A 7,811-nucleotide genomic window follows, 5' to 3' on the forward strand; every position below is an offset into this window, starting at 1 on the left:
TTCTTACGTCCTCATGGCAGCCTTGTAGTAAGCTTTGAAATCGGGAAGTGTGAGTTCTCCAACTTTGTTCTTCTTTTTCAAGATTGTTTTGGCTATTCTGGGACCCTCAAATTTCCATGTGAATTTTTAGGATAAGCTTTTCAGTTTCTGCAGAGGAGCCAAGTGAGATTTTGAGAAGAGTTGCGTTGAATCTGTGGATGCGTTTTGAGAGTGCCACCGTCTCCTCTACACTAAGTCCAGATCCGTGGATTGAGGGTGCCTTTCCATTTATTTTGGTCTTCTTTATTTTCTTTCAACAAGTTTTGTAGTTTTCAGAGTATAAATTTTGTACTTGTTTTGTTCAGCTTATTACTGTTTTATTTTTGGTGCTATTGTAAATTAAATTTTCTTAATTTCAATTACAGATTATTCACTTAAATATACAGAAATACAGCTGATTTTGTATATTGAGCTTGTCTCCTGCAATGTTGCTGAACTTGTTTATTAGGTTTTTTTTTTAGTGAAATCCTTAGGATTTTTTACATACAAGATAAGGTCACCTGCAAAGAGAGATAGTTTACCTCTTAATTTCCAACCTGGATGCCTTTAATTTCATTTCCTTCCCTGACTGCCTGGTTAAAGCCTCAGTACAATGTTGATTAGAACTGGGTATATTCACATTTTTCTATTCCACTCCCAGCCCAAAAATACTAAAAGCAGAAAGAACAAAGTCCATACAAAGAGTATTTCATGAAAAATTTAACCCACTTCTTTTTCTTTTGCTTTCTTCCCTCTCCTCTTTTCTTTTTTCTTGTCTCCTTTTCTTTCTCACGCGGGGCAGGGCCGGGCCAGGGTTAGCGGGCCAGGGCTAGCAGGCTAGGGTTAGCGGGCCAGGGCTAGCGGGCCAGGGCTAGCGGGCCAGGGTTAGTGGGCCAGGGCTAGCGGGCCAGGGTTAGCGGGCCAGGGTTAGCGGGCCAGGGTTAGCGGGCCAGGGCTAGCGGGCCAGGGTTAGCGGGCCAGGGTTAGCGGGCCAGGGCTAGTGGGCCAGGGTAAGGTCAGAGCTGCTCGGACTTCTGGTGTGTACTTGTTAGTCTTTATGATATTCTTGTAGATTCAATCATGAAACATGAGTTTGATGCTGGTGTGATTGTAGGTGGTCTTGCAGTCAGGTGAATTCTTTGCTCCCAAAGAGAACTGATGGCTCAGCCTCAGCCTGGAGGGGATGTAGACCTCTCGTGATATAACTCAGTTCTGGGAGGGAAGTCAACAGAGTGAATCAAGGACAGAACCAACACTCAAAATGATGGCAAGAGCTGCAGCCAAAGCCAGCCAGATGACACACCAACAAAATACAGTAAAGCCTATAAAGGTCAGTGCTTGGCTTCAAAGAAAACCATACTGGGCAGTGATGCATTTGGAAAATATCTGGAAACCTTGCCTGCTGGCAGACACTGTGGGTTAACTATGGGATCCAGCTGCTAACTCCATCAATGTGACTTACACTTCATTAATGGAAGTGTCTACCTAATTGGATGTAACCACCTCCTCACTAACTTATATTTACAGTGCTGCCCCTGAGTCAGGAGTAAAAGTTCAAATTATATTCAGAATCTTCTGCTTAATAAATTAGAAAAGTGCTGGCCAGGCGCGGTGGCCCATGCCTATAATCCTAGCACTTTGGGAGGCTGAGGCGGGTGGATCACTTGAAGTCAGGGGTTCGAGACCAGCCTGGCCAACATGGTAAAACCCCATCTCTACTAAAAATACAAAAATTAGCTGGGCGTGGTGGCACACACCTGAAGTCCCAGCTACTCAGGAGGCTGAGGCAGGAGAATCGCTCAAACCCAGGAGGCGGGGGTTGCAGTGAGCCGAGATCGCGCCACTGCACTCCAGCCTGTTGATAGAGCGAGACTCTGTCTCAAAAAAAAAAAAAAGGAAAGAAAAAGGAAATCAGAAAAGTGCAATGGGGAAAGTGTAACCATGGGTCTGGCTTGTTCACTGTGTTAGCCCAGCTTCCTGAGCGCTGGTTTGCACATAGAGTAGGCAGCCCCCAAAATTGGGTTGAAGAAATGAATTATCAACATTTTAAAAGTGTTTGCTGGTTGAACAGGCAAACTTCAGCTATCTAGAGAATTGCCTGTGCAGAGTGCGTCATTCCCTGGTGATGTCAGATGGAGAGTGGCTGGAGTCTTTCTCTGTATATTGGTCCTTCTGATGTATTTAAAACTCACATTTAAAAGCAGTTTGTTCCGCTGGGCACAGTGGCTTACACTTGTAATCCCAGCACTTTGGGAGGCCAAAGTGGGAGGATTGTTTGAGCCCAAGAATTCAAGACCAGCCTGGGCAACATAGTGAGACCCCACCTCTACAAAAAAAAAAATGGCCAGGCATGGTGGTGCCTGCCTATAGTCCTAGCTACTTGGGAGGCTGAGGTGGGAGGATCACTTGACCCAGGAAATGGAGGCTGCAGTGAGCCATGATCGTGCCACTGCACTCCAGCCTGGGAGACAGAGCAAGACCCCATCTCAAAAAAAGAAAAACTGTTCTGAAGCACGGTGTAGCCTAGTACTGTGGCATTGCCACCTGTATTCCTGCTTGTTCCATTTACTTGAGAAACATTTTTTTCATAAATAATATGAAAACATATCCATCCCAGTTTCTCTACATTAATTCCAGACTAAGAGCATTTAACCTGAGTTTAGTGGTAGATTTAAGGACACTCATGAGAAAAACCTCCAATTATACAAGAGGAACAGGACCCTACCTTATCTCGAGGAAGGTGTCCCGCAGGAGACGGCTGCTGTCCTCCAGACAGGCTCTAGGGCCGTTCATCTGACCTGCCGTGGAATGTCTCACGTGGCTGCGATGCCAGCCTTTCAATCATCTCCCATGGATGAAGCCATCGTGGGTGTATCTTTGGTATGTGTCTCTGTTCCTTGTTCTGCCTTCTTTTTTTTGAGACGGAGCCTCACTCTGTCACCTAGGCTGGAGTGCAATGGCTCAATCTCGGCTCACTGTAACCTCCGCCTCCTGGGTTCAAGCGATTCTCCTGCCTCAGCCTCCCAAGTAGCTGGAATTACAGGCATGCACCACCACACGCAGCTGATTTTTATGTTTTTAGCAGAGGCGGGGGTCTTGCTCTGTTGCCCAGGCTGGTCTCGAACTCCTGGGCTCAAGCAATCTACCCACCTTGGCCTCCCAAAGTGCTGGGATTACAGGCATGAGCAACTGCGCCCGGCCCAGGAAGGGAACTTTAACACATAATGGATAAAGCTGGACCCTCAAACAAAATAGGAATATTTAAAATCCATTGTTTCGGATTAACTGCAGCATCTCCAGATTATCTTTCTTCCATTTTAAAGTTACCTACAAAGGGTCCATACCTTGATGGTAGTATCAGCCCTCCACAGCCCATCTCTTTCTTTCTTTCCTTCCTTCCTTCCTTCCTTCCTTCCTTCCTTCCTTTCCTTTCCTTTCCTTTCTTTTTTTTTTTGAGACAGAGTCTCACTCTATTGCCCAGGCTGGAGTGCAGTGGCTTGATTTCGGCTCACTGCAACCTCTGCCTCCTAGATTCAAGCAATTCTCCTGCCTCAGCCTCCCAGGTAGCTGGGATTACAGGTGTCCGCCACCACACCTGGCTAATTTTTGTATTTTTAGTAGAGATGGGATTTCACCGTGCTGGCCAGGCTGCTCTCAAACTCCTGACTTCTGGTGATCCACCCGCCTCGGCCTCCCAAAATGCTGGGAGTACAGGCATGCATGAGCCACCACGCCTGGCCGGCCAGCCCATCTCTTTCACTGTTACAACTTAACAACTCAAGTCCAGGAAAAACAAAGCCAACCCTGCCCCCGCCCTGCCACTGAGGACTCTGCAAAGTAAACCAGTAAACCAAAGCTGTGGAGGTGGCCCCTGTGGGGAAGCCATTTCCTGGTTTTATCTTCTCTTTTCTCTCGTAGCTTTGCCCCAGGATGGGCCTCAGTTATGGAACTGCACAGCAACACAGAAAGCTAAAACTCCCATAGAAACCTTGTCCTTTTGGCAAAAGAAAGTGTGAACATGGGCCGCTGAGGTCCAGAAAGCGTGTGGTGGGGGAATCCCAGAAGGGAGAGAGTGGGAGAAATAGGCCTCAGGACTCTGAGGAGGAACCAGCAGCAGCCCCGGCTCTCCCACCCGAGCTCCGCCTGTGTGGGGTGCACTCAGAGAAGCAACATGAATTGGCTTTGAAAGTGGAACTTCGACTGGAGCAGAGGCAGCAGAACTTTGTGGTCAGAACTAACCAGGTTGATGGGCACTAAAAAAAAAAAATCAACATTATCCAGGGGACTGTTGCAGTCTACCCAGCATAACAGTCAAAATGTCCAGTTCACGGCTGGGCGTGGTGCTCACACCTGTGATCCCAGCACTTTGAGAGGCGGAGGCAGGCAGATCGCTTGAGCCCAGGAGTTCGAGACCAGCCTGGGCAACCTGACAAAAATCAGTTTCCACCAACAAATACAAAAATAAGCTGGGCGTGGTGGCACGTGCCTGTATTCCCAGCTACTCGGGAGGCTGAGGTGGAAGGATTGCTTGAGCCTGGGATGCGGTGGTTGTAGTGAGCTGAGATTGCACCACTGCACTCCAGCCTGGGTGACAGAGCCAGACCTGGTCTCAAAATTTTTTGAAAAGCCCAATTCATAATCCCAAATTACGTGACATATAAAAAATCATGAAAATGTGACCAGTTTCCAAAGGAAAAGTGATACAGTTTGGATATTTTTCCCCGCCCAAATCCCATATTGAATTGTAATCCCCAGTGTTGGAGGTGGGGCCTGGTGGGAGGTGACTGGACCGTGGGAGGTGACTGGATCATGGGAACAGGTCTCTCATGAATGGCTTGGGCCATCCCCTTGGTAATAAGTGAATTCTTGCTCTGAGTTTACATGAGATCTGGTCATTTCAAAGTGTGTGGCACCTCTTCCCTGCTCCTCTGCCTGCTCCTCCTCTGCCTTCCACCATGATTGGAAGCTTCCTGATGCCTCCCCAGAAGCAGATGCTGCGATGCTTCCTGTACAGCTGCTGCAGCTGCAGAACCATGAGCCAGTTAAACTTACTTTTTTTTTTTTTTTTTTTTGAGACAGAGTCTTGCTCTGTCGCCCAGGCTGGAGTGTAGTGGCGCTATCTTGGCTCACTGCAAGCTCCACCTCCCGGGTTCACGCCATTCTCCTGCCTCAGCCTCCTGAGTAGCTGGGATTACAGGCACCCGCTACCACGCCTGGCTAATTTTTTGTATTTTTAGTAGAGACGGGGTTTCACCGTGTTAGCCAGGATGGTCTCGATCTCCTGACCTTGTGATACGCCTGCCTCGGCCTCCCAAAGTGCTGGGATTATAGGCATGAGCCATTGCGCCTGGCCAAACTTATTTTCTTATAAATTATCCAGTCTTAGATATTTCTCTCTTTTTTTGTTTTTGAAACAGAGTCTCACTCTGTTGCTCAGGCTGGAGTGCAGTGGCCTGATCTCAGCTCACTGCAAGTTCCACCTCCCGGGTTCATGCCATTCTCCTGCCTCAGCCTCCCGAGTAGCTGGGACTGCAGGCACCCACCACCATGCCTAGCTAATTTTTTGTATTTTTAGTAGAGATGGGGTTTCACTGTATTAGCCAGGATGGTCTCGATCTCCTGACCTTGTGATCCACCCATCTCAGCCTCCCAAAGTGCTGGGATTACAGGCATGAGCCACCACGCCTGGTTGCTCAGCTATTTCTTTATAGCAATTGCAAGAATGGCCTAATACAGAAAATTGGTACCAAGGAGTAAAGCATTGCTATAGATACCTGAAAATGTGGAAGCAGCTTTAGACCTGGGTAATGGGCAGAGGTTGGAAGAGTGTGGAGGGCTCAGAAGAAGACAGGAAGATGAGGAAGAGTTTGGAGCTTCTTAGAGACTGGTTAAATGATTGTGACCAAAATGTTCATAGTGTCATGGACAGTAGAGGCCAGGTTGACGAGGTCTCAGCTGGAAATGAGGAACTAATTGGAAACTGGAACAAAGGTCATGTGTTCTTTGCTAAGGTTTTGGCAAAGAGCGTGGCTGTATTCTGTTCATGCCTCGGGATCCATGGACGTTTAAACTTGAGAGTGATGAGTTGGGGTATCTGGTGGAAGAAATCCCTAAGCAGCAAAATGTTCAAAAAGTGGCATGGTTGCTTCTAACAAACTGTACTTAGATGAGGGAGCAAAGGAATGACTTAAAGTTGGAACTTACATTTAAAAGAAAAGCAGAGTGTAAAAGTTTGGAAAATTGGCCGGGTGTGGTGGCTTACACTTGTAATCCCAGCACTTTGAGAGGCCAAGGCAGGTAGATACTGTGAGGCCAAGAGTTCAAGACCAGCCTGGCCAATGTGGCGAAACCTCATCTCTACTGTTGGGAATAATGCTCAAAATCCTAAGGAGATTGAACACTCAAACAAACAAAGGATTCTTTTTTTTTTTTTTTTTTTGAGACGGAGTCTTTCTCTGTCACCCAGGCTGGAGTGCAGTGGCACTATGTCAGCTCACTACAAGCTCCGCCTCCTGGGTTCATGCCTCAGCCTCCTGAGTAGCTGGGACTACAGTCGCCCACCACCACGCCTAGCCAATTTTTTGTATTTTTAGTAGAGACGGGGTTTCACCATGTTAGCCAGGATGGCCTTGACCTCTTGACCTCGTGATCTGCCCGCCTCAGCCTCCCAAAGTGCTGGGATTACAGGCGTGAGCCACCGCGCCTGGCCTCAAACAAAGGACTCTTAGCAAAGCAATTTTACTTCTGCGCAGACAGGTGCTTCTCCTTGGCCAGTTGCCATGAGAGTGCACCTGAACAAAGGGGCATGAGAGCCTTTATTTCTGACGCAAGTCCTGTCCCTGTACCCTTTTCCCATTGGCCGGGGTTGGGTTGTACAGTCTGAACTAATCCCAGTTGGCTAGACATTTGAACTTTCTTTAGATAAGGTGGGCATGTAAGGGAGAGAGGGAAAGAAGAAGGGGAAGGAACGTTTGCAATGAGCTAGAGACTAGTCTCCTTTCCAAATAAGGAAAGGAACGTGAGCTGGTACTGATAAGCCTGGTCCTGTGGCATGTCCAGGCATCTAACAAAGGCAGAAAAGAGAAAAACGAAAAAGGGGTTGGCGAGGTACTATGAATTAAGGAAGAAAGGATTGATCAGGCTATTTGAAGAGAAACCTCATCATATCCCACATCTACTAAAACTACAAAAATTAGCTAGGTGTGGTGGCAGGCACCTGTAATCCCAGCTACTCAGGAGGCTGAGGCAGGAGAATCACTTGAACCCGGGAGGCAGAGGTTGTAGTGAACCAAGATCGCACCACTGCACTCCAGTCTGGTGACAGAATGAGACTTTGTCCACCCCCAACCCAAAGCAAAAAAAAAAAAAAAGTTGGAAAATTTGCAGCCTGGCCATGTGGCAGAGAAAGAAAAAGCTTTTTCAGGAGAGGAATTCAAGCAGACTGGAGGAACCACTTCTTAGAGATATTTGCATGACCGAAAATGAGCTGAGGGCTGATGACCAAGCCAATGGAAAAAAGGCCTTAAAGCATTTCAGAGACCTTCATGGCAGCCCCTCCCATCACAGGCCCTGAGGCCTAGGAGAACGAAATGGTTTTGTGGGCCAGGCCCAGGGCCCCACTTCCCTGTACAGCCTCAGGGCAGTGCTCCCCACATGGCATCCTAGCAGCTCCAGCTCCAGCCTCAGCTCACAGGGGCCCAGGTACAGCTCAGGCTGCCGCTTTGGAGGTTGCCAGCTGTAAGCCTTGACAGCTTTCACGTGGCATTAAGCCTGCGGGTGCGCAGAATGCAAAG

The sequence above is a fragment of the Symphalangus syndactylus genome, chromosome 14, assembly GCF_028878055.3.
Source record: "Symphalangus syndactylus isolate Jambi chromosome 14, NHGRI_mSymSyn1-v2.1_pri, whole genome shotgun sequence".
Classification (NCBI taxonomy): Eukaryota; Metazoa; Chordata; class Mammalia; order Primates; family Hylobatidae; genus Symphalangus; species Symphalangus syndactylus.